The sequence below is a fragment of the Natator depressus genome, chromosome 1, assembly GCF_965152275.1.
Source record: "Natator depressus isolate rNatDep1 chromosome 1, rNatDep2.hap1, whole genome shotgun sequence".
NCBI classification, from domain to species: domain Eukaryota; kingdom Metazoa; phylum Chordata; order Testudines; family Cheloniidae; genus Natator; species Natator depressus.
The window spans coordinates 229,121,094-229,148,288 of record NC_134234.1 but is presented as its reverse complement, the minus strand read 5'-3'; the positions used below and the strand labels follow the sequence as shown (position 1 = coordinate 229,148,288).

General features: G+C 41.1%; 1 protein-coding gene across 9 annotated transcripts in view; it reads right to left on the bottom strand.

The window, feature by feature from the left end:
• The window catches only part of LMNTD1 (lamin tail domain containing 1), a 295,666-nt gene that overhangs the window by 65,042 nt on the left and 203,429 nt on the right, over nt 1-27,195 (bottom strand). The window lies entirely within an intron of this gene.

The window sequence follows — 27,195 nt, the reverse complement described above, 5'->3', positions numbered from 1 at the left end:
GATCACTTAATTATTACCTGTTAGGTTCACTCCCTCTGGGGCACCTGGCATTGGCCACTGTCGGTAGACAGGATACTGGGCTGGATGGACCTTTGGTCTGACCCAGTATGGCCGTTCTTATGTTTTTATGTTCCTAATGTCCTATGGGAAGCTGCTAACATACAACAGTGATGAGAGCAGTATAAGAACTTCTATAGAATAGAATAGATACACCCCATGCGCAGCATTGCACAATTGGACCAGTGCATTATAGAAGATTTTTTTCCATGTGTTACTAAATTATGTGTTGGTCACTTCTGGAGAAGGATATGTGCCAATGATCTTACTGGGAAATGCAAATTCTATCTATCTGAAATCTCTTTTCTTAGTTTTTGTTTTGCACTGAAAACAAATTGAGCCAGGCACGCTTGGGAGAGTATTCTGCAGCCCCTGAACAGAGGTAAGAGCATTGTGCTTCCCCTGCATGGCGGGAAGCTCTGGGAGCGCACTGTGGACAGATAGGCTTTATGCCATGCCCAATGCAGTCCAGTGCCTATCAGGCACAACTGACCCCTATGGTAGTGAGTCAGCCTGAAAATATAACATTCAACACATTTTGACCTACAGTGGTGGTCACTGGGAGCCAACACTTATCAAGAGTTACCAGAAAGCTCCCTGTGAATGGGGGGAGAGGAGGTATTAGAGAAGGAGTAAGGGGAGGTACTGAGACACATCAGGGAAGTGGGAGAAGAGGATTGAGGAAACTGGCCTCTGGCTGGGAAGGAAGGTCCCAGTGGTTCCAAAAGCTCCCGGGGCCGTTCCAGCTCCTCTGGGTCCACTCTGGGCTCCCCAGCCTGATCCTAGGTCCTGTGGTGGCCACTCTAGCCCCTCTGGGTCCTGTTCTCACCTCTGCTCCCATCCCCAGGTATGTGCAAGTTTACAGAGGGACAGAGACCCCACGCTATTTCCATTGCAGGAGCATTAGATCCCCTTTTCCCTGGTTCCACCACCAAAGCTGAGATACAGTAGAGTGTGTACCATGACCATAGTTGCTAGTCTAGACAGGGGATAATGGTCTACTATTGCGTTACACTAATGGAGTCACTTCCTTAGTTCAAGTGGTAGAGGTCTGTACTTAGGTGCAGAAGGCCCTGGTAGGTGACCAGTGGTAGGGATCATTGCACAGTATTTCCTTGTACTTAGTATAGGAAATAACTGTGGCATTTCAGCTACCACTGTGCAGGAACTATGAGCAAATGTTGATTTTTTATTGTCGGTATTTATTTTAGAGTGAAAATACCTCCCAAACGTCTGTAACACTGACAGTAACTGATTGACTTGTGAAAGTCAATTAAGTAAGGTATGATGATGACGTGCTAGAGGCTCTGTATTAATTTGTACGCACAGTATAGGAATAATGAGAAACCATGTTTAGTTCCTCTAATAATCATGAATTCTTGACACATGATCCCATTAGTAATACTTTTAGGACCCCACCATGCCCAGAACTTTTTCACTTAAAAAAGCTGATATTCAAGAACATGACAGTTGCATCATTTCTGAGAAAAATCTGAAATTGCACGAGCTTGTATTGCTGCTGTTAGAAATTATGGGTCGGTTTCTCTTCATACCCTGGAGTAAATAAGGAGTAGCAATATTGAGGTTTATTGAGTTCTACCACAGCAAAATCAGTGTATGTCGGAAGAATCAGGCCCTGTGAATGCACAGTTAATCTAAATTTGGTAGATCTAGCTTTGCAATGTACAATATTTTGAAAATAAACAAGCAACTCAGTACTAAAACTGACCTTTGACCAGTGTTGGGGACTAATAGTGGAAGTTTGATAACATAAAATCCAAAACCACCACAATAAACAGAATTAGTTGGGGTTAAAAATATTAGAAACACCAAACACAGAATCCTTAGTCATAGAAACAAGCACAAGGAATAAACTAAATACTGTAATCTAACTCCTAAATACTGTCCAGGGGTCATGAATTTCATGTCTAAGGTCAATTTATCACGCTACTCTAAAGAAAGTTCTGATGGGAACGATGCCATTTATGATCTAATTAAAAAATAGCCTATTATTCATACTTATCTTAGTTGTTCAGATCAACAACATTGAGTTAACCGGGGTAGCCTTAGGAAGAGTCAGCCCTGAGAATGTTTCCATTTTTTTCATTGCCGAAGGGTTTTTCCACCACTCCTCCCTCAACAGAATGAGAGCATGTCTGCAAAGAACCTTCCCCTACACTGCTGCTGCCAGGGCACACTCCTCTTCCTGTAGGAGGAGGAGTCCTGGGCCACCTCTGGCTCAGCTTTCAAGATTTAACAAGTAAGCCCTGTTCAGAGTATTCGCTATTGCGGGAACGTTTGAAACTTTCAAACCAGCTTTGCACTGCTGGCAGTTGGATTTCTCTGCTGATGGCTGACTTTCACAGGATGATGTATTTCCAATTCTATTTACAAGTATTTTACAAAGAAGTAGACTATGTGGCTCGTACAAAGGTATTAATTTAGTAAAAAGGCCACGAAGTGTACTATATGTGTCCATCGGTGCTGGAACTAGGGGTGCTGGGGCTTGAAGTGGTTTCCCTCACATACAGGGTTTACAGTTTGATTCAATGGCTCTCAGCACCCCCACTATACAAACTGTTCCAGCAATACCAACATCCTCCCTGTTACTCAGATCTGTATCCTGAATCATAGAATATTAGGGCTGGAAGAGACTTCAGGAGGTCATCTAGTCCAACCCCCTGCTCAAAGCAGGACCTACACAAACTAAATGAAGATCATCTTTGGCTATGTCTACTCTTATGGGGACATGTAGAGTACAGGCACTATGTGTATAGCTACACATAACAGTGAAAGTCTCTTGCAGTGGGTAGGGTAGGGAAGAAAGACTCCAGCAGCAGGGAGGAAGCAGGACACTACACTGCTAAAAACAGCAGAATACAGTGGCAGGCACTGCTTGAGTGTGTAGAGAAATCATGTTGGGTATATATCCTGGAGGTTCATGCATTTCAGGCACTCTACTCTCCTAAGCAAGGCCTTTCCGGCTACACTTCTATTTACACCTGTGTGAGCTGGGCATGCAGTGCCATACTCTACATGCTGGCATAAGTGTAGATGTAACCGTAGACTCCACCCAGCCCTACACATTTAGGCCACTTCCAATTCTTTCCACTTTCTCTATAACATTTGTATGATCTTGTCGGGTTTTTTTTCTGTCTAAACAGCTTAAACTGTTTTCCAGACCCTTATCCCACTTCTCGATTACTGCAATATCACTCACTCTTGGCCTACCTAATACCATTATCAGCCCCATCAAGTCCATACAAAACTCTGCTACTTAGATCAGCTTCTTTGATCATCACTCTGACCCTGTCACCACCAAGTGCAAATTGCTTCTGGACTCCTCCTTTTACAAGATTTTTGTCCTTTTTCTAATCCTTCAGAACTCTGCCTCTCCATACTCCTACACTCTTCTCTCCTATTGTGTGGCTAGTCTCAACCTATTTGACCATCTCTCCTCCTTTGCAGCGACAGCAGGGAATGTGCTATTTTTATATAACATTGAATTTAAAAAAAACCCAAACTTTATATGCTTTATCCTTCTCCTCTCCCCTCAGCTATTGCTAGTCTTCTCAGATTGTAATGTCTTTGGGGCAGGAAATGCACAACACATTGTTAGCTTATTGGAATAGAAATAAATAAATAAATAGAAGTACCTACCCAGAACCCTAGGGGCTAGGCAATCATTACAAATTCATGTTGCTCAAAATGACATCCTCACCTACCAAAGTAAATGTCTCCCATGCCATCTACTCCTGGACCCTAATCAATCCCCAAAGGAAAAGCCTGGTAAACCTTCCAGTGGAATTAAAAGTTACCAAATCCAGGTTCTGTTAGTCAAGGCCTGTTGCCCAACCCATGTAAATAAGGAAGAGGTTAACTCAAACACCTAAATTGATAACCACAGCACCAGAATCACACTCAGAATCAGGTGGTCTCTAAGCACCTGATCCAAAGCCTGCTGAAGTCAATACAAGTCCTTCCACTGACTTAAGGTAAAATGGGTTATGTAATAGATGTTTAACAGTTATTAAACATTAAAATACTGCATATATAATTTGTAAAAAAGGCATGGAGCAGTTTAACCAGTACTTGGAAGATGGAAACCATTTTTCTCAAGAAAAATATATGTGGTAAAAATTTATTCTGGTAAATATTTTAATTCCATTATGTGGTGCTAGAGTACATTATATGCTACCTAAAATTTAACAGAGATTTTTTAAAAGCTGATTGCCTATGAGAAACTACCTCTTAGGCATACCATATTTAAGACAATCAAGGATCTCAGTACGGGGAAGAGGCACACAGGTAAAGATGTAACTAACTTTCCATTACGGGATCAATTTGGAGTACAGCTGGTGAGAAATTTTTCATGGAAAGTTTTCCACTGGAAAATGTTATTTTTGAGAAAACCATTTTTTGTGTGTGAAATTGTGATGAACTTCCTGCAAAATCAAAAAATGTTTGTTTAGCAACATTTAGTTTTAGGAAATTTTGAAATTTCCTTTGAAATGCAAATTTTCATTTAAAAAGTATCTTTTTTATTTGTATATATTTGTCTACATTATTCCGTGACATGTCAATAGTAGTAGTACATAATTACATGTCATGTGACATGTCATGTCATAATATGAAATGGTATTCTGTGTTACTACTGACATAATTTGAGATATTTGTCATATATACATATTATGTAGATTCATGTGACATATTATGTAATAGTCTATATATCCATTAATTTATTTTATTGCTGTATTTTTTATTTGCATTTTTAAAATCATTAAGAACAGCTGCTACTTAATACAAATTGAAACATCTTATCACATTTTGTAGCTCAAAGTGTCACCTGTTTGTGTTGTAAGGAAACAGTTTGACAATTTGACACTTTCAACAAGAAAATAAGATAAAGGGTCAAACTGTTTCCTTACAACACAGTCGGGAGACACCTTGATCCAGAACATAAGATAATGTGTTTCAATCTTTACAAAGTAGAAGCTGCCCTTAATTTTTTTTAATAAAATAAAAATAAAAAAGTAGACTAGAACAGACTACTTGGACATAATTTCATGACATGTCACTAGTAGTCATAGAATCGTGGGACTGGAAGGGACCTCGAGAGGTCATCTAGTCCAGTCCCCTGCACTCAAGGCAGGACTAAGTATTATCTAGACCATCCCTGACAGGTGTTTGTCTAACCTGCTCTTAAAAATCTCCAATGATGGAGAGTCCACAAACTCCCTAGGCAATTTATTCCAGTGCTTAACCACCCTGACAGTTAGGAAGTTTTTCCTAATGTCCAACCTAATGCATAAGATGACATCACATCATGACAAGTAATGTAATGTAAAATAATAAAAATACTAAAATGGAAAACCAATAACTATTAGAATAAAAATATGAAAGTTCAAAAACTTTCCCCAAACAAAAGTTTCAATTTTTTTTTCAGAATGTTCATTTCACAGGAAATTTTTTAAATATTTGGTTTTGCTCTGATTTAGAATAAAAACAAATTCTGAAATGACAACAATTCTCTTGAAACGGAAATTTTGAGTTTTGACCCACTTTAATTTTTATACCCTCTTTCCCTAACTTTGCCAACGTTTAATCAATTTGCCTGAAATTTTACAGGAGTGATTTTATGCCAGGGTGGGATTATTTAGGAAATTTGAGGCAAGTCAGACAAGATACTTAGGAGCCATGAGAATTCAGATGACAGGTTGTATCATTTCATAAACAGTTTCAAAGTTTTTGACTTGTATTATCATAAAAATGGCCTCGCCTAGAAACTCCAAGTTTGATTTTATCCGATGGCCTGACTTTAACTTATCTGACCACAAGCTTCCTGAAAATAGTCAAATATTCTGATGCTATATCTTCTGCCCTGCTCTATTCACTTTCCACCACTCCAAGTAGCTCAAAGGCTTCTTGAAAGCTACCTTGAAGAGTCAGCTGACAATTCCTCTTATATGGGGAAATTTCCAAGCTGTATACAGCTGGTGTAGGCAGCTCTATACCATAACAGCTGCAGCTGTATCCACTTTTGAGGAAGCACAAAATTGGCCTGGAGAGATTCTGTAACAAGCATAGCTTGGCACACACAAGGATCTGTTCCTTGAAATTACTTGATAAGATCTATGTGAACTTCAGAATGGCTGCACAGTTCTTTTCAGATATTACAATCAAGGCCTTACACAATCTACTGCACAACAATGTAGAACTCAAATCTTCAGCAAGGATCCCTTGTTTCTGCAGCTCTCCTCTGCAATGCCCTGGAAATTCTGTGGCAGCTTCAGTTAAATTAAAAAAAATAAGGGATTTGTTGACTTAAATGTGACGATGGACAATACAAGTAGTGCAGTGTTCCTTGTGTCATTTATTTGTAAATAAAATATGAATTTAGTTGTTCTGCTCTTAAATAAGCATTTTCAGTGTGTGCTGCAGATTTTCATAATCACAGCACATAACTACATTCTTTAATGGACCAGGACATAAGCAGTTTGGCCTAGTGGTCACAGCTGGGCTGAGGCCTGCCCACCAGGGACAGTAGTCACCAGGCAGGAGCTGAAGGTATTGCAAGAGCGAGGTTCCATAAGCAGGAGTTAGGGTCAGAGTGAGGCCAGGGTCAAAGACCAGAGATCAGATGCAATACCAGGTTAGAATCAAGGCAGGAATCAGAGTCAGAGTCAGGCTGGAAATCAAGCAGAATCTGGCCTTTCAACAAGCCGAAGTCTGGATGGTTACCCAAATAAATTCCTAGGCCAATCCCTGGGGTAAAATAGGGGGCTTGGCCAATCAGAGGGTTACAGGGTATCGTGACTCTGAGTCTCTTGGGTGGCACTTCTTGCAGCACCTACTCTCCATAGTGCTCCCTCGATGTGGTTTTGTATGGTTGTCCAGTGGCACTGTGGGAATATCAGCTGTCCCAAGCTCTGCACACCTGGGTTCTAGGCTGTGAGTCCTTACACATTCTGGTAGCTACATGGCCAGGCAAAAGGTTCTCTCCACATCTATAGCTGCAGAAGGGCATTCTTGAGTGGGAGGTAGGGGACAGAGTGCATGGTTGTCATTTGGTGTGGTTACATCTCCAGCCTGAACAGCAGCACATACATCCAGAAACCTCACACATAAATTATTACTGCTTAGAAAAAGAATAAATTGTGTTGGAGGATGGGGAGAGATCTGTGCAGGTGGTAACTGCTAGTTAGAACAGATATGATGGTAATGCTGATTTTGCTGTATATCACTCAGTGTATGCTATTTTTGTGGAACATTTTCAAAGGGGCAGAATTTGACACCTTCCTTGCAATTTATATGTTAAACCTCAGAATTCAGTACATTTTTATTGAAATCTTCCAAGGAACAAATGGTCTGAATGTGAACAGAAAATTTCCCAAAGTTCAGTAGTGTTTAGATTCACAAGGGTTGGTTCAGAGCCACTGCTACAAAAGATTAATACAAAAGTTTGGGGTTTTTTTAAAGCCACTTTCCTCTTCTTACTTTTTATTTAATTATTATAATAATTATTATATTCTGAGAATGTGATTTAGTTCCATATTGTCTGAAAAGGACAGCAGAGGGCAGATGTGATCTTATAACAAATGAGATCTGACATAGAAGACAAAATTTTCCAGAATATAAGCTTTGGGTCATAGAGCCCCTAATTTAACAGAAGTTCACACCCTTCTCAGAAATGTCTTTAATTGGACCCAGTAAATAGTATATACTCAAATGCTTTGCTCAATTGAGGCCTTAAATAGGAAGACAAGGGGCAGTTGGTGCTTCATGGAACAAGAGGGGTGCTGAATATATATTGTCTTATTGTTAATCTTGCAGAGCACACATGGAATTTTCTAAGATTTGGGTGAACTTTCTCATTAGAGGATTGCTGAGGTAACTCCAGAATGCAGATCCAGCATTGCTTTAACTTAGTGGAAATCCTGATGTTTCTGAGGCATAGTGTGGTGTTTACCTATGGCTAAGAAAGAAATTATGTTTGGGGACCTGCAAATCCAAAAGTGCCTCTTGGAAACATGAAGTTGGAAGATTCATTTCACCTTTCCTCCATTTAGTATTTTAGATAATGATAAGGACCAGCTGGTGTTTTAGTGCAGTGTATTCTAGAGGGAGCAGCAGTGGATGCTTTAGTTAAGGTTGCATTTCTAACCTCCTGTTTTCCGTCACTTGCAACTTTCTCAAACCTTTGCCTTTAGAGCTCAATTATTATTATTATCACCTCAATCTGCCTTTTCTTTACTTGCATAATGGCACCCAAAATTTTATAAATAATATTGCATTAGAAACCTGTAAAGTTAGTAACCTTTTGGCACACGTTTTATTCCATTTACAGGTATTTGGGCCAAATTCTGGCATACACATATATGAGCAGCAGAAGCAAGGTGGTTGTTCATATTCCAGCTCTTTTAAAAGTACAGTTGAAAGCCCATTATATAAGTTTGCTGTGACAGAAACAAAAGAAGAGCTTAATGAGCCACTGCCAAAGACTCAGGGAATATGATCCACATACATCTGCACATATACATATGTGGATAGCAAACCCCAACAATGAGCCTGGCGCACAGCTCCATGCAAAAAGTATTCCTATTCCAACAGGAAATGAGTTACGCAAGACCCTCCCCTTTGGACCTCTTCACAGCAAGGTCTTGGATGAATATTAATGCTCTAATGCACCGTGTTCATACACAGGTCTGGAGAGAATTAATGCTGGTGGGGTTTTTTTCCCCTTGCTGTCCAAAATCTGGCTTCTTTCCCTTTAATGAGTACTCTTTTGTTATGGGAAATATATTTTTGCTTGGTACACATCAAATGTATTCAGCTATAGATCTTTACCAGGTTGATTTTTTTCTATTCTATTTTATTTTTTGGTCCAATGGAAACATTCTTTTGGTGAAGGTTCACTCATTTATCAGGTAGTCCCAGCATTGCTTCTTTTGGGCCTGGTTCTATTTCCACTGACTTCAGTGGGAGCAGTATGAAAATGGAAGCATCACCTGGTTGGACTGAAGTGGAAAGAAAGCAAAGGCATGGCACTTTCTTCAATTTCTCCTTCCTCTCCCAATGAGCTCCGGCCTTTAGTGCTCTCCATCCGACTTTCAAAGAGGAAAAACTTACATGATCATTGCTGCTCTCAGTTCCAGCACTTGGGAAGCTAAGAGATCAAAATATATAGTGGGTATCCCGTGTGGCTAGTCTTTGCGTGTCCCTTGTAGTGTCTCTGTTATCACCCAGTGTTTAAATCCAAGCTTGCAAACCCCTCTCGAGGATAATCCTGACTCAAGTAGTTCCACTGATGTCAGTTGTAAGTCACATGAACAAGGAGTGTAGAATTGGATTGATTAATCTGGAATGTTGTTTCATTCAGGGTTCACACTAATTTTTATGTAAAATAGTTTGGTAACAGCAGGACTTCAAGTTGCTCCTTAGTTGTGGTACTTATGGCAGTGGATGGTCAACAGTTATTTGAAAGCCTCTTCTCTGCACCCTTGCTAACAGGTAGGATTGAAAGTTTGGGCTGCTGACATTTTGATAGGCAATGGTGCCCTATCAGCACCAAACAGCCTTGGAAAGATGCAGTCCAACCATACCAGGAAGTTTTTACAAGGGTATTTCTTTGGGTTTAACCCTAAAAAGAGACTTTTTATTATTTTGAACAGAAAACGAACAACAAAATCTTGTTATGAACCACCTAGAGACACAAGCCATTACATAGAGCAATTACAAAATAAAGGCTGGAATAAAACTGCATAAAAACTCTTGAGTTCAGGCTCTGAAGTCAGCTTGAGCCCTAGCCACAACGTCAAAGCACTGTCTACACAGCTACTTTTAGAGCACTAGCAAGAGCCCAGCTAGCCTGTGTCTGTCAACCCGGGCTGGGAGGCTCACTGCTGCAGGCTGTGTAGACATATCCTCAAAGGCCCCACGGAGATCAGGGCCCCATTTTGCTAGGCGCTGGAGAAACACATAGTAAGAGACAGTCTCTGCCCAGAAAATCCTACAACCTAAAGAGACAAAGCCTCCAAGGAGTGACCAGTGAAGGAGAGGCACAGAAAGGTGGGGTGGCTTGCCCGATATCAGTGGCAGAACCCGGAACAGAACCATCTCCTAACTCCTAGTCCAGTCCCTACCCACTAGACCATTACGCCTTCCTAGGTATAAGGCTGTGTTGTGGGTTTTTTTTTCCTTGGATCAAAAAAACATTATTAACTGGAGCATTAAGATTAAAGCATGGAGCATTGTGCTAAATATTTGCTCTGGTGGAATCTAATGCTCATTTAGCCATCCAACAGTTGGAAACGTTTTCAAAAGGGCCTTAGAAAGGTCACTACAATTGAGCTGAGCACACAATTTTATGTGCAAAACTATTTGCATAAACAAAATCTGGTTTGCGTAAACAAATCTGGGAGTTCCACAGCCACCCACTTTGAATACACGCATACGCTTTTTCATGTGCAATTCAGTTTTCCAATGTCACACAAAGTGAAGCCATTGGGTTCTACTCCCAACTCTGCCATTGACATGTTGTGTCACTTAGGGAACATTTTTAAAAGCACCTCAGCAATTAAGGAGCCTAAGCCCTGTTTTCAAAAGTGACAGATAATCAGGAGCCTAAGTGTCCTTGAAAATCACTCGGATTTAAGCTCCTGCGTGAGTTAGGCTCTTCTGAAAATATTAACCCTCACCTCTCTGTGTCCAAGCTCCCTCAGTGGTACAAAGATGATGATATTTACATTCCTTTGTAAAGCACTGTGAGACGTATGCATGAAAAATGTTATATAAACCTAAATTAGAAGCACAAAATTCGAGCCAGTTTTTAAAAGCATGATTCTGTCTGTAATTTGTGTGTGTGTGTATATTTTCAGTTATGGTTTTGTTGCATTATCATGAATTGCCAAGTATGTTTTCAAATGACCTTTGTTGGAACTGCAAAAATGACATTTTAGAGGCACGTCTGCTAGACTTAAGGATATATTCTGCAGTCAATGCACGCGTATCATTAGCATTAACCCTTTGAAAACTATTGAGCTAAACAGGAGGAACAGGCTGGATAGAGAAATTGATTGATCAAGAAAATCTTTTAAAATATCAACTGACTGGCACTATGGAAAATGTAAGTATCCCAAGCATTGGTGAAAGTTACATGAATGCACTGAAAGGAAGAGAACATAGTAAAAGTTAGCACATTCATAGTACTTTTGAAGTGCTCAGTATTACCATTTGTAATAATTTAATTCTTCCAAATTTATAATATGTAACCTGACAGTGTCCTCTTGTCCGTTCCACAAATGGTTACAGAGCCCAGAAACCTTGAGCAGGGCTAGTTTTCAGAACATCAGCAATTATGAGATGGGCTTATTAGAAGAACATGCTGATGTAATTTTATGTACATTGAAATAGGTGATTTTTAATCTTCTCTAGTAACTAGAACAAAATAAGGCCTATATAACTTCCTCTATCAGTGCTTCTTATTGCCTGTCTTTTTATTAATTTTTTCTCCTTAAAAATGGTTGATCAGCATAATACCTCCTTTGGTTTGCTAGGGATTGTGTTCTGTGTAATACACTCGGGCAAGATACCGTACTTTGACGTTTCCTTTGTAAATTATTTTCATACAACCTGCTGTAAAATTTTGTTTGTTACGTATTTCTAAGATGAGCTCGAGGCACAGAGTTTGGATTTGGAACTGAGCTTCCTTCAAAGTTGAGGGGTGTTTGGGTCCAGCGGCTTAATCCAGCCTATTCTAAAGAGCAGGAAAAGTGTGGCTCAGCGAGTAGCGCATTGGACTGGGGATTAGAAGACCTCTGTTCCCAGCTGTTCCTGATCAACTGTGTGGCACTGGACAAGTGATTTCACCTCTTTGTCCCTGAGTTTCTCATTCTCATTGTAAAATGGAGGTTATGATAACTATATTTACCTTTCTTTATATAGCATTTCAATGTCTACAGATGAAAAGAGCTAACTACAGTATTATTAAAAGGGCCATCTATGAATTTAGATCCAAATTCCTCCAGAATCTGGAGGTGCTCAGATCTGGGATTTTGATTTTTAAAAATCCTTGATTTTTAACTCTTGCAATTTGTGCATAGTTTGTTTTTTTTTAGTTTAAAATGATTTGATACATTATAATAAATATTCAGTTCTGCAAGTAATAAGGATACCAGTTAGGGCAGTCATACCTATACATAGATGAAACAAGAAATAAAATATTCAAGTCATACAGATATGCTCTATTTCTTCTTAAACAAATAATTCAATAAAACACAAGTAATAGCACAGATTATAAAATATCTAATTGCATTATATCCCTTGTCCATAGATATTTCAGCAAGGCAAAGCTCATGAGACTAAATTGATATATTTACCAAAAATTCAATGGGCGGCCATGTCACAGCATATAGGGCTAGATGTTTACTGGACCTAACAAGCAGGAGAGATAGTAAGACCTCCCCACACCTTTTCGTAGTCATATTAAAGCTACCTGCATTGCAGTTCCGGGTCCCCAGTGGCATGTAACCCCTGTACTTCAGCAGCTTCTCCATAGCCATAGCCAACTGCCTTTTAGTTGGACATGAGCGTGGAAGTACGCAAAACTCTTTTCAGGGCTGCACTAAGTTACCCTCCTTCTTCCTTTACTCTGGAGCGAAAGGGCAGCACAAGAGGAATGATGATTGTCTGAACAATTCCTTCCCAGTGTTTCCCTCCCTGGGGAGCTTAATCCAAGTAGTGGCAAGTTATTAGGACATGCAATGGAATGTTATATACATATAGGGTACATACATACATATATACAAATAGACATTTGATGTTCACTTTTCAAGCATGTCTCTGATGGCATATACAGAATGTATAATACACAACTCATCACTTTAAATCTGAACTGCACCCTGTCATCCTTTAAAATGTAACTGAAGTTCAGTTGCCACCAAAGGGATGGATAATTATTATTGAATGCCATCAAGTAGGTGTTTTGCAAGCATGTAAAAAGAGAAGGTCCCTGCCTTGAGGAGTTTACAATCTAAGACGACGTCAGAGAAATGCAGGAGGGAGTAGAGATGTGACAAGAAACTGCGAATGTGCACACTGACCTAAGGCACAGCCATTATTATATTTTAATTGATAAGGGTTCTGAATGCTTCCCTGAGTGGGAGGCTGGGGTTTGTAGACTTGTTGGAAGAGTTGTGTACCATCTTGAAGGAGGAGAGGGTAGGAAAGAGATTACAACAGGTTCTGCAGTGGTTCTTATTGCTCCTCTGAAGAGAAGCAGAATGTGCACTTTCTCTAGCGACTGCTGTTAAAGGTACTGTGTACTCAGAAGGCCTTGAGATTATGGAGCACAGCTGGGTGGGTTAGTTGAGTTCCTTGCCAAGCCTCCAAGGAAGTACTAGGCACCTGTTCTGACTGGCTACTGTGTAGGTGTATGGGAGTGGCAAAAGAGGTTCCTTGCCAGAATGTTGCCCTTATGTGGTGAGCAAACCTCAAACAGTGTGATTTAGATAACCATAAAAACTTCTATCGGACAGGGAACATATGACAGATGGAACAAACTGGTTAAGGACAGAGTGAAAAGAGGCAGATGGGAGAGACCGAGAGAAAGGGAATTGGTCCTGGGGATGGAATTTGGTTGAGGTACATTCCTGTGGCTAGGAGTTGTGGAAGTATTATGGAAGAGGGAAGGGATCGGGCTTGTTATAGAGAAGGCTGAAGTGGGATGGGGGGGAAGGGGAAAGATTGAGCAAATAAAAATATGTATAAGCATATCGGAGATATCTTTAATTCCTCAGTGTTCCAAGAGTTAAAAAATGAAAAAAAGGTAGAAGAACTTTTTCAAACTCAAAGATTCTGATTCAGTTCAAGGTTTGTGTGAACCCATCTCTATCATGAATGTGGAGCAAAAACATCCAATCAGCCAAACTGTATAGTTTATGGATTTTTATCCTAGTGATCAAAGCTCAGAGGGCATTGTAAATAAGGTGAAATAAAACAAAATAAAATAATCTCCATAGGTTTACCTAGAAAACATCTGGAGTTTTGGCATCAAAATATAGAAATATACAGGAATGAGAACACTATGTTTTACTGTAAAATGTAGTAAGAAATATCACAGATAAATGAGAAGTTAAAGCCTCCTATATATCACAATAAGATGTTTCACCTCCTTTTGGTTGCAAGAGTTTCCATTACTCTGAAGTCTTGCCAAACATTTCATTGTTACCTTATTTGATGTACTTGGTTGTACTACCTTTCGCTTTGTGGAGCAATGATTTAGTGTCTCTTAATTTAATTATGTAAAATATTACCAGATGTCCAGTCCTTTTAACATAAGAGAAAACAATATCAGAAACATGTGTTTTTTATGCATTTCAGCATAGACACTAAGATTTCATTCTCTCCCCAAAACATTCTTGCTTCTGAAAAAAAGCTTTCCTTTTATCTTTGACATAACATGCCACATTGGCACGCAAAAGCATTTTGATCTTTTAGAGTCTGTCTACTCTTGTATTTAGACAAAGGATCCTTAATCTGGGGGTCTGGCTCTTGTCTTTCCACTGAGTTTTTCTTTTCTTTCACAATAGTGACATCATTCTTTGTATGCTGGACTGGTCTGGCCCACTAAGTTTAAGGGGAGGTGGTTGAGGTAAGGTCCCCTCACAGATCTAGAATTAACCAAGCGTAATGGTATGCTCCAGAGTGCATTGTTCGGTTAAGAGTTTAAACACACTGGTGGCATAACGACCTCAAGAGCAGAGGTTAAGGAACCTCCCAAAATTCAGCTTGGGTGGTGTTCAACTCAGCAGGGACACACACCTCCTCTGATCTAAATATTTAACTGGCTCCCTTCTCTTCATTCCTAGGATGAAGTATCAGTATGTTTAAATGATAACAGTGGAGTATACAGGCATTAAACACCCACTGCAGAAAGACTGAAGATACAATTATTTCCAGGCAAGCAAAATCTCGAAAGCTGTCGCTTTCCGATCCCTGATCAAAGCATGTTCAGGAGAGAGCGGTGTACAGCCATCATTACAGAGTGAATTGCAACTGCAGTAACTTTGTAGAGTTTCTGTGGTTTTTAAATTGTTTTTGTTTGTGCTTATTATATGTATTTGGCCAGTTTGGGCTTTTATTTGGACGGTTCATGGCTCAGCAATTTTATGATACCAAAAGAATGATCCCATTTAGGCTAAATCCTATAGGTATTTTTAAAATTTAATCAGGAACTCAGCCTAGAGGCTCTCCAACAAACAAGTCTTTACTGAAGTGCATTTTCCTAGACTTTATATAGTCATCAGAACCAAGCTGGCTGCAGAAAGATACCCCAGTCAACATGTGAGTCTTGCCTAGCCTGACATTAAAATCAACACTGATTTGTAAAGTCAATCCTGTTTCAGGGCAGTTTTTTTTTTAACTCAGTCCAGTGGAGCCTGACTAAAAGCTTTCCAATAATAACTGTTTCTTCTTTTTTTAAGTGGATCACTGAGCCAACTGTTTCAAATGTAATCACCATTATAGGAGCTGCTCACCTGTCTTTACTTGGCTAAACCCTGGATCTGCTGTGACTACAAACCAATGCTCTCTATCAGAAGCATTGGTTATGTTACTTTCTCTTAAAGGAAGACTCCTGGGGCCAGATTTTCAAGAGCTCAGCACCCACAGACAGAGCCAGATTTTGAAGAGAACTCAGATCCTTTACAGGCATCTAAGCAAGAGCCAGATTTTCAAATGTGCTGAGCTCTTTTGGAAATATGGACATTCATTGCCCCTAACTAGGAACTGAGCACTTTTGAAAATCATGCCCCTGACCATGGATGCTGAGCACTTGCATTCTGGTCTGGGTAACTACAAAACTACAGATTTGTCTGACCTAAGAGCGTGGATCTTAGCACCCAGGGAAAAATTCAGATTCAAAGCTTGCAGCTTGAGCCCACTTCTATGTAAAACCTTTCTGTGAACTCTCTCTAAGAACACAATGTCATCATCAAAGCTGCCTAGGGTTTTTTTGGGTGAACTTAAGAGGATCTTCTCCATCAGATGGTACAGTTCTGGATCTCTCTGTAGCTTTAACGTTTTCTCTCCATTCACTACAACCGGAAAATTCAAATTTCTTTATATCTTCCATCTAAGTGCTTCCAACAGTTCATTTGCATTCATTCCCAAATTCCTTTTAAATCACAAAGACATTTTCAACTAGAGCACTGTATAAACCTTGAATGACTGGCTTTCACAGAAAGAGCCACAGGGCTGTGCAATCTCTAGAGGACCTTTTAACACCCCCTAACAGAACTCCAGTTTACCTTCAAACACAGTAAGGACTTCAGTTGCAAATGGACAACAACAAACATTGAGGCTGTCCTTTCTGGTGGCTGAAGAATGTGTGGGGAACATTGAGTTCTCTTTGACAAAGCAGAAGGACTCAATCCTGAACTGTGCTCAGTTCATGCTCAGTGGAGAAGAGGCAAAAGTGTCTCTACCCAGCGTTTGTGTCCCCTAATTCTTGTCACACTCAGGGGCTTAAAGGGTGCTACCGACTGCTCTTCTAGTCAAGGATCAGACTGTGCACTCCAGCCCCTCCCCTTCTCCCACCCTGACATGCACCCTATACTGCATGTGGGGGAGTAACTGGCTACAGTGTGGCTCTTCCTCAGCTGCTTGCTTGTAGCTCTCTGAATCTCTGAAATCGTGCAAAGGGGACTTAGGGCTTGATCCAAAGCCCTCTGAAGTCAGTGGGAGTCTTTCCATCTACTTCAATGGGCATCGGATCAGGTCCCTAGTGAGGGCCAAGAGCCTCTCATCAGCCAATTGCATAGGTCAGAAGTGCTCACCATCCCTGAATCAGCGTGGTGTGCCTGTTCAGTACTGCCACACTGTGTTCACAGAGGGATGAAATATGATTGCAGTGATGATGCCTAGGAACCTCCATTTTAGTTATTTTAGTTTCCTGGTGAAGTGTAAGATGTTGGTTTCAATCTAGAAAGCAATCAGTGGTTTGGGACCACCTCTCTGCTCCTCTTTAATTCATATCAAAACAGGCATCTGAGCCGAATCCCAAGTTTCAACCGATCAAAATAACCATAGACTTCTCAACTCCACGCGTGCCAGACAGAACTACCACTCTTACCCTGTGTTCCAACTATTCATTAACTTCAGTTTCTTGTATAAAATTAAAACTCCCCACTTTCTCTTATCAGAGGGGTAGCCGTGTTAGTCCATATCCACAAAAACAATGAGCAGTCCGGTGGCACCTTAAAGACTAACAGATTTATTTGGGCAAGTCATGTTAATATAGACAGTTTAACTGCCTTGTAAATGGCAGTCAATTAACAGTTAGTGACAAAATTAAAAATTAGTCAATTTAAAATTCACAAATTGAAAAACTAACAAATGGGAAACGGATTACTGAAAGTGGATAAGCCAACAATTGGCAAAGTAATGACAGTTTGACAAATTAACAGAACACTTCTGGATAGATGGATACACCTCCCCATTGGTAAATAGGGAGGTATGAATAATCGGAGTTCTGTAACTATGATACTGCTACATTAAAAGACAAAAGAAGGATTTCAGCCAATCAAAGCCCAGGGAAATCAAGCAGTGTCTTCTCATACTCTTCACTGAAATCCATACTGGCATGTGTTCAGTCACATCACCATTTCAACACCACACCACTCTATCAAATAGTGGCTCTAAACATACAATCATGGACTGTTTTTACCATGTACCTTTATGGAAAAAACCCTAAAAAATCAAATAGGGATGAATTCCATAGGATTCTACTGAATTAAACAGAGTTTGATAGAAATTATTAAAAGGTTTAGAAATTGAGAGAATTATATCTCACTGCGAAAGAATTGTACAGGTTCGTATGCAAACTCCATTGAAAGATTATCATTCTCTACTAACGTCTGCAGAAGTACAGTCATTTTAACAGCACACAGTGCTTGATCTCTTCTCCAGATTAGCCAGATTTCCACCATCACCTACTTGGATATGATCTGACTATTTCACTTACAATTAAAATATAAGCAACTGAAAAGGCCTTTTGAATGAAAATGCTTAACTATAGCTCGACATTCATGCTGCCTGTAGCATTCTTGCAAAGTGGAACCTTGGGCTGCAGGAAAATCAAAATTAATTAAGACAATAGGAAGTTTACTGTCTCACAGCAGGTTAGAGATTCCTCTCATTCTGCCCCGTAACTTTACCGGTTGTTCAGCATAGCTTTGAGTTATGTCCACCTTAGAACAATTTATTCACCGAAGCTTCCCCACTTTTTAAAAGTATTACTATGTTCTAAGTGATGGCACCAAACACACAGTAAGATATATGGTTCCATGTGGGACCATTGCTGGAGAATGCTGTAGTACTTGTTATAAGGGGGCTAGTTCCTGCCTCAAAGTGCTAGAACTTAAAAGTTAAAAGGTGGCAACATAGATTAATTCCAAACCCTCTTAGGGCAAAAAAAGAAACAAAAAAGTTACTTTCTTTTACACTGTACTTTGTTGAAGCTTTTTTTGCCTTTTGGGATAATAGGAACCCTGTTCGTGAAGCTAGGGCATAGTCTTTGCAATAAGCAGCTGTTGCAATAATCTAATGCCTCAATATTTAGCTGGTCACAAAAAATGGTTCACTGGCTTCTATACTCCTCCATCAGGAATTATCATGTAAGTATAGTACATTTATTTTCATAGTTTTGTGTCAAGTGAAAAATGTAGTCCTTCCTGAGACATCCTCTCATCCAAAACACCCAGTTTTGCCTTCTTCACAAACAAAGAAAGGGTGTACTTTGTTTCTTCCCATAATTCCTAGCATTTCTTTCCTCCTCCCAATTCACTTTTCCACCTAGGACAAAAGCTTTTTCATATTAAGATCATAAGAACAGTCATGCTGGGTCAGACCCATGGTCCATCTAGCCCAGAGCCAGATGCTTCAGAGGGAATGAACAGAACAAGGCAATTTTGAGTGGATGAGGCTTTCTTCCGGCAACTCGCAGAAGCTACTAGATCGCACGCCCTGGTTCTCATGGGCGACTTCAATCACCCTGATATCTGCTGGGAGAGCACTACAGCGGTGCACAGACAATCCAGGAAGTTTTTGGAAAATGGAGGGGACAATTTCCTGGTGCAAGTGCTGGAGGAGCCAACTAGGGGGAGAGCTTTTCTTGACCTGCTGCTCACAAACCGGGAAGAATTAGTAGGGGAAGCAAAAGTGGATGGGAATCTGGGGGGCAGTGACCATGAGTTGGTCGAGTTCAGGATCCTGACACAGGGAAGAAAGGTAAGCAGCAGAATACGGACCCTGGACTTCAGGAAAGCAGACTTCGACTCCCTCAGGGAACTGATGGGTAGGATCCCCTGGGGGAATAATAAAGGAGTCCAGGAGAGCTGGCTGTATTTCAAAGAATCGCTATTGAGGTTACAGGGACAAACCATCCCGATGTGTCGAAAGAATAGTAAATATGGCAGGCGACCAGCTTGGCTTAAAAGTGAAATCCTTGCGGATCTTAAACATAAAAAAGAAGTTTACAAGATGTGGAAGACTGGACAAATGACCAGGGAAGAGTATAAAAATGTTGCTCGGGCATGTAGGAATGAAATCAGGAGGGCCAAATCGCACCTGGAGCTGCAGCTAGCAAGAGATATTAAGAGTAACAAGAAGGGTTTCTTCAGGTATGTTGGCAACAAGAAGAAAGCCAAGGAAAGTGTGGGCCCCTTACTGAATGAGGGAGGCAACCTAGTGACAGAGGATGTGGAAAAAGCTAATGTACTCAATGCTTTTTTTGCCTCTGTCTTCACGAACAAGGTCAGCTCTCAGACTGCTGCGCTGGGCAACACAGCATGGGGAGTAGGTGGCAAGCCCTCTGTGCAGAAAGAAGTGGTTAGGGACTATTTAGAAAAGCTGGACGTGCACAAGTCCATGGGGCCGGATGCGTTGCATCCGAGAGTGCTAAAGGAGTTGGCGGCTGTGATTGCAGAGCCATTGGCCATTATCTTTGAAAACTCATGGCGATCGGGGGAAGTCCCGGACGACTGGAAAAAGGCTAATGTAGTGCCCATCTTTAAAAAAGGGAAGAAGGAGGATCCTGGGAACTACAGGCCAGTCAGCCTCACCTCAGTCCCCGGAAAAATCATGGAGCAGGTCCTCAAGGAATCAATCCTGAAGCACTTACCCGAGAGGAAAGTGATCAGGAACAGTCAGCATGGATTCACCAAGGGAAGGTCATGCCTGACTAATCTAATTGCCTTCTGTGATGAGATTACTGGTTCTGTGGATGAAGGAAAAGCAGTGGATGTATTGTTTCTTGACTTTAGCAAAGCTTTTGACATGGTCTCCCACAGTATTCTTGTCAGCAAGTTAAAGAAGTATGGGCTGGATGAATGCACTATAAGGTGGGTAGAAAGTTGGCTAGATTGTCAGGCTCAACGGGTAGTGATCAATGGCTCCATGTCTGGATGGCAGCCGGTATCAAGTGGAGTGCCCCAAGGGTCGGTCCTCAGGCCGGTTTTGTTCAATATCTTCATAAATGATCTGGAGGATGGTGTGGATTGCACTCTCAGCAAATTTGCGGATGATACTAAACTAGGAGGAGTGGTGGATACGGTGGCAGGTAGGGATAGGATACAGAGGGACCTAGACAAATTGGAGGATTGGGCCAAAAGAAATCTGATGAGGTTCAACAAGGATAAGTGCAGGGTCCTGCACTTAGGACGGAAGAATCCAATGCACCGCTACAGACTAGGGACCGAATGGCTAGGCAGCAGTTCTACGGAAAAGGACCTAGGGGTGACAGTGGACGAGAAGCTGGATATGAGTCAACAGTGTGCCCTTGTTGCCAAGAAGGCCAATGGCATTTTGGGATGTATAAGTAGGGGCATAGCGAGCAGATCGAGGGACGTGATCGTTCCCCTCTATTCGACATTGGTGAGGCATCATCTGGAGTACTGTGTCCAGTTTTGGGCCCCACACTACAAGAAGGATGTGGAAAAATTGGAGAGAGTCCAGCGAAGGGCAACAAAAATGATTAGGGGTCTGGAACACATGACTTATGAGGAGAGGCTGAGGGAACTGGGATTGTTTAGTCTGCAGAAGAGAAGAGTGAGGGGGGATTTGATAGCTGCTTTCAACTACCTGAAAGGGGGTTCCAAAGAGGATGGCTCTAGACTGTTCTCAGTGGTAGCTGATGACAGAACAAGGAGTAATGGTCTCAAGTTGCAGTGGGGGAGATTTAGGTTGGATATTAGGAAAAACTTTTTCACTATGAGGGTGGTGAAACACTGGAATGTGTTACCTAGGGAGGTGGTGGAATCTCCTTCCCTAGAAGTTTTTAAGGTCAGGCTTGACAAAGCCCTGGCTGGGATGATTTAGTTGGGGATTGGTCCTGCTTTGAGCAGGGGGTTGGACTAGATGACCTCCTGAGGTCCCTTCCAACCCTGATATTCTATGATTCTATGAGTGATCTATCCTATCGTCCAGTCCCAGCTCCTGGCAGCTGAAGATTTAGGGACATCCAGAGCATGGAACTGTGTCCCTGACTGTCCTGGCTAATAGCCACTGATGGACCTATTCTCCCTGAACTTATCTAATTCTTTTTTGAACCCAGTTACACGTTTGTCCCTCATAACATCCCATATGTTATTTCATTTTTTACATATATTTTTAAAAGGCTGCAAATGGTTTCTAGAGCCCACATCCTGTGTATACACCTTATTTTACTCTAAACTAATTTCTAGGTGACTTATAAATGTAGGCCTAGATCCTGCTAAAACTTATGGCTGTGTTAGCTTTAAGCACAGAGTATAATGGGACTACTGACAAAGTTAAGCACACAAGCCTTTTTGGGATCCTACCATTTCTTTCACACATTATTTTCTGCAATGCACTGTCATTTTTTTTTAAAAGTAAAATTATTTTTAAAGGAAGGCAGGATGGTCCTGTGGTTAATGTCCCGGACAGGGAACCAGGACTCCCAGATTCTATTTTCAGCTCTGTCACAGACTTGCTGCATATCCTTGGGCAAGTTACTTCGGTCGAAATTTTCTCATCACCTAAACAAGGGGCAAGATTTTTAGAAGTATTGAGCACTTGCAACTCCCCTTGAGTTTGATTTGGGACTGGGGGGACATATGGTTCCGTGTGTAACAACTGAGTGTAGATTTCAGAATTTGGTCCCCAATGAGTGAGGTGTTCAGTTAAGGAGGGCTACAGCACTCCCTCCTCAAATTTTAACCAAGTCTCACCGTCGTGGGTTTGAAAATTTGGACAGGGAGTTTCTCAAGCAGTCTTTTTCACAGCACCTTGGCACGTCCAGTCTTGGCTGTAACCTGGAATTGCAGGAACCTCAAAGTGAAAAATAATGCAAATAGGTTTAACCCAACTCTTTTAATTTCAGTTTACTAGGCAAAAGACAAAAACAAACCACCTACTCAAAAACAAAACAAAAAGATAATGTTGAAGTAAAAAGAAAACGGTACAGAGTTTAAGCATAGAAGTTTCTGGTCATCAGGGAAAAAGGTACAGATTATCAAGGGGTGTGAAATTCGGTTTAGGAACGGGTGGCGTAAGGAATACATAATCTGCAATCTCCCCGATTGGGGGTAAAAGTTTAACCAGTCAAAGTACAGACATTGAGATATGGGGGTATGTTGTCCATATAATGGCTATGTTCAGGTGTGGAGTATAATGAGTGGATACGATGATGGGGATGGATCTACCCTCATTTGGTGGGACAAACCACCTACTCAAAAACAAAACAAAAAGATACTAAACACCTTGTCTATACCTGAGCTCTCCATGCTCTGACAATAGTTTAATTCACAATGCAAACAGAAATACCCCCCAGCAGGAGAACACAACAGCAAAGACACTGGCTGGTGTATTAACAGCAGCAAAACAAACCGAATCAAGACACCAAAAAATTGCTCAAAAAACCACCCAAGTTCAGTTTCAGTTCCAGGTTTTGGGAAAGGTGCTGGGAAAGGCCTCTTTTTAAAATCCAAACCAGTACATCCGCTCCAAATCTGAACTGTTTTCCATTCTTCAACTTTTTAATTTAGCCCACAGCTGTCAGGTCAATTCAACTCCTCTATGATGCTCATTTGATGAAGACAGACTGCCAGTTTTGATACTTTCAAATATATTTAGCCTAGTTTTCTGACATGACTGTGATAGGATCTTGTTTTTTAAGTATTTCATGGTTTCTGAACGGCGTTTTTTCCGATCTTTTTTAGAAAAGCCCGCAGTCCAATAACGGTGATTTTAAGGATGACAACTAGTATATCAAAGATTTGTTTCTGTGCCTTTTTTTCACCAATTTTGGATGACGCTACATAATTTAATCTGACTTTTCCATCCCTACCTTTTATGATCAGATTATCCAGAGTGTGTGTTCAGATCATCTCATGGATTTGGTGTAGATAATATCCACTCAAGGTCATTGTGGTTTCTGTTTGTTTGTTTTAAATATAACTTGATCTTTGTATGATTTTATCATATATAAAACATGCAGCCATATCACAGAATCAACAAAACAGACTACGTCCCCATCCTACCAGCTGGAGAATAAATACTTTGTTGGCGAATGGCAGGTGGGAAACAGCCTGAAAAGTACAAGTGGATACAATAAGTAACTACTGCACCACACAGAAAATGAAAAGTGAAGGTAAGGAGCAGTATGTGCTAGATTTAGCCAGCCTTACAGAAAGTGAGTAGTACTTCATCACCCAAGTAGTCCCATTCATAGGCACCGACTTCCCCTCTTTCCCCTGGGTGCTCGACCCCTCCTCTGCCCCCGGCCCCGCTCCCACTCCACCCCTTCCATGAGGCCCCACCCCCACCCCGCCTCTTCCCACCCCTGTCGCACCCCCATTCTATCCCTTCCCCAAAGTCCCCGCCCCAACTCCACCCCCTCCCTGCCCCTATTCCAACTCCTTCCCCAAATCCCCGCCGCGGTCCCGCCTCTTCCCCGCCTCCTCCCCTCAGTGCGCCACATTCCCTCTCCTCTCCCACCTCCCGGAGTGTGCTAACGCTGCCAAACAGCTGTTTGGCAGTGGCCGGGCGTGAAGCGCTGGGAGGTAGGCAGAGGAGCAAGGACACGGCATGCTCAGGGGAAGAGGAGGAGGAGGAGGAGGAGGGGGTGAGGGGAGCTCGGCTGCCAATGAGTGCAGAGCACCCACTAATTTTTCCCCATGGGTGCTCCAGCCCCGGAGCACCCACGAAGTTGGCACCTATGGTCCCATTGATATCAGTAAGACTATTCACAGGGTAAGGTGCTGGATAACATGAGTGAGGCTTGCAGAAGCAGGCCTGATGATGCTATGCAATAAAAAATGCTGAGTCCATACCTATCTATCTATCGCAGGGTCTTGTATTGTTGCCCATCACCATAGCATATGAGGGGCTTCCATATAAAACACGGGAAAAGGTCCGAGTGGACTTCATGGCGTCTCAGGCTCCTCTCCCTTTCTGGGCAACAGAAAGATCTGGGTGGGGCCTGGTTTTCTTTTCTTTTTGTGTTTATGTGAGGTGTGGGTATTTTGTTTTAGGTTGTGAATGCCATTCTGGTTATGATGGAGAAGCACTTTATCAAAGAGGAAGCTTTTGCAGCATTTTCTAAAGGTGGTCAGACTCTGGGTTCAGCTAATTTCTTTTGGAAGTTTATTCCATAGCTAGATCCCGTCAATGGAAAATATTTTGTCCTCAGCTCTCATATGCATCACTTTCCCATTTAGTCTTCAACTAAAGAGTGGGTGGAAAAGCCCACAGCTCTCCAGTGATTTATTTGTTTGTTTTTACATTTATTCCAAAATGGCTGAACTAGAATGACTAAATCTTGCTTATCTGAAACTCCGCTCCTAGGCCTCATATGGAGACCATGGACAAGAGAGGATTTATAACCACTCAAGACACAAACTGAACAGCACACTGCTAAGCTATTATGTTGCCCAACAGAACAAATACATCCCTCAAAGTATTAGCTATATAATCCATCACGAAAGGGAGCATGAAAACACAGATGAAAATAAAACATCAATATAAAATAGTTCAAACCAACATTGAGGTAATCCAGTTTTCCAGTAGAAGAGAATCTCTTATTATTAAGTTCTCCTAAACAGTGATAAATTATTGTCATATAGGCCCCGATTCAGGGAACCACTTAAGCACATACTTAAATCTCATTAAAGTGACTGGGACTGAAGTACATGCTTGAAGTGAAGAATATGCTTAAGTGCTTCCCTGATTTGGGACCATAGTGTTTGATCTTCACCATTGAACTCAATGGGAGCTTCACCATGACTGCACTGAGCACATGCTTGAGCCTAGGATGAAGTCAATAGAATTAAGAATGTCCTACATAAACTTTCTTTTATGCAAAAGAAATTAAATACTTTACTACTCTTTTGCCAAGAAGCACACATATAGAAAAGCTATTTGGAAAAAATCAGTCCCTTCCAGTACTATTTTTAGAATCACTGTAGGCTCTGGCTGGCCTTAAAAAGGTTTTATATCTAGACGCTATCAAACATTAAAACACTCCACCTTCCTAGGACTTAATAAAACAACATTCCTGGAAAAGAAGTGGGAATAAACTGTGGAGGCTATACACAAATTTACGGTTGCCAATAATTTAAGAGAGACACAACTCTTTATTGCACACAGATGTTTTAGTTCACTTCATCTCTGCAACTCAGTACATAAAAACATGCTTCATAGTTGCAAGACACTGTATACATCAAGGCATTGCCTCCTTTTCCCAATCTATATAGGCATTTCCTCTCTCAATTTCGATTGTATTTCCCAGTAATCTGAAGAAGTGCACATTTGGGTACTAATCTGGGCAGAAACTGCGTCAACCTTCCCCATAACTAGTATCTTAGTTTTGTTAAGGAAAAAAAAATTAAACCACCCGACTAAAGTTGACATGCCTGCTACACAGATCTGGGTTTCCCTTATCAAATATGTACCTCTGGAACAGTTTACTTTATCAGCAATACTTGACTAGTTTGGAAACAAATAGAAATGTGTACTAAATTATTTCAAGAAACTGTATATAAACCCGTCTCTCATTTTCATAGATCACCTACAGCACTCTTCTCTTTTTTCCTCCTTAGCTCTGAATAACAGCGTAGCAAAACATGAGGTTTGTGTGTCCGTGGCCCCTTATACATAGTGTGGCCTCTCGGAGCTCATCCGCACCACCGCTACCCTTTCCACATTTAAGTCCATTTTAAAGGCCCACTTTTGCCAAGCTGCTTACAGCGAATTGAATTGAATTGACTATATGAATGGTATGTACGTTCTCTATTGTGGCTCCTCCTCCTTCCCCCCTTACCTCTGTCTATTTGTCTGTTATCAGATTGTGAGCTCCTCAGAGCAGTGCTCACTATCATGTGTTTGGAAAGTGCCCAGCATGTAGTGGGTGCTACTGTAAATCATAGATAACTTTTTTTTAAAAAAAGAGAGAGCATATCTCTTTTGTTGCTTAATATTTCCGGTTTTCCTGACTTGAAACGCAGAACTGGAAGCACCCTTATAAATGGGCTACTAAAAGAGGGCTAGTTTCACAATTGCTTCTGTCAGGACTTCTGTTTCCTTTGATGAAATCCTCTGGGAATCTCAACTAATATTGCTACTCTTCCTACAACTGCAGCACAATGAGAACATATTTTCCTGCTCCACTAATGAATACAAAATTTCATTAAGATAATCATTATCTAGGTACCAATCTCCCTAGGATCCACCTCGCCAGGAGTTCCACTAAAGTCAGCAGAAGTCTGCAGAAGCACAAGGGCCTGCCTGACACATCCAAGGGCAGAATCAGAGTGCTGGTCTCCAATCTTGCAAAGACTAATTCACACATTCAAACTTTATGCACCGGGAGTAGTCTCATCAAAATCAACGGAATTAATCCTAGTGTGTAAAGTTAAGTACAAGAGTACGTCTTTGCAGGATCAAGGCCTTAGATTGTAACCTTGATTGTCTTCATATTTGTCTGTAAAGCAACCAACATATTGGAACCATTATAGCAATTGTCGCAAAGTTATAGTAAAGCCATTGGCCCTTTCTCCACCGATACAATTTGCATTTGGGGGAGCCTATGCCAGCAGGTTATATAGTACCATAATCTATTGT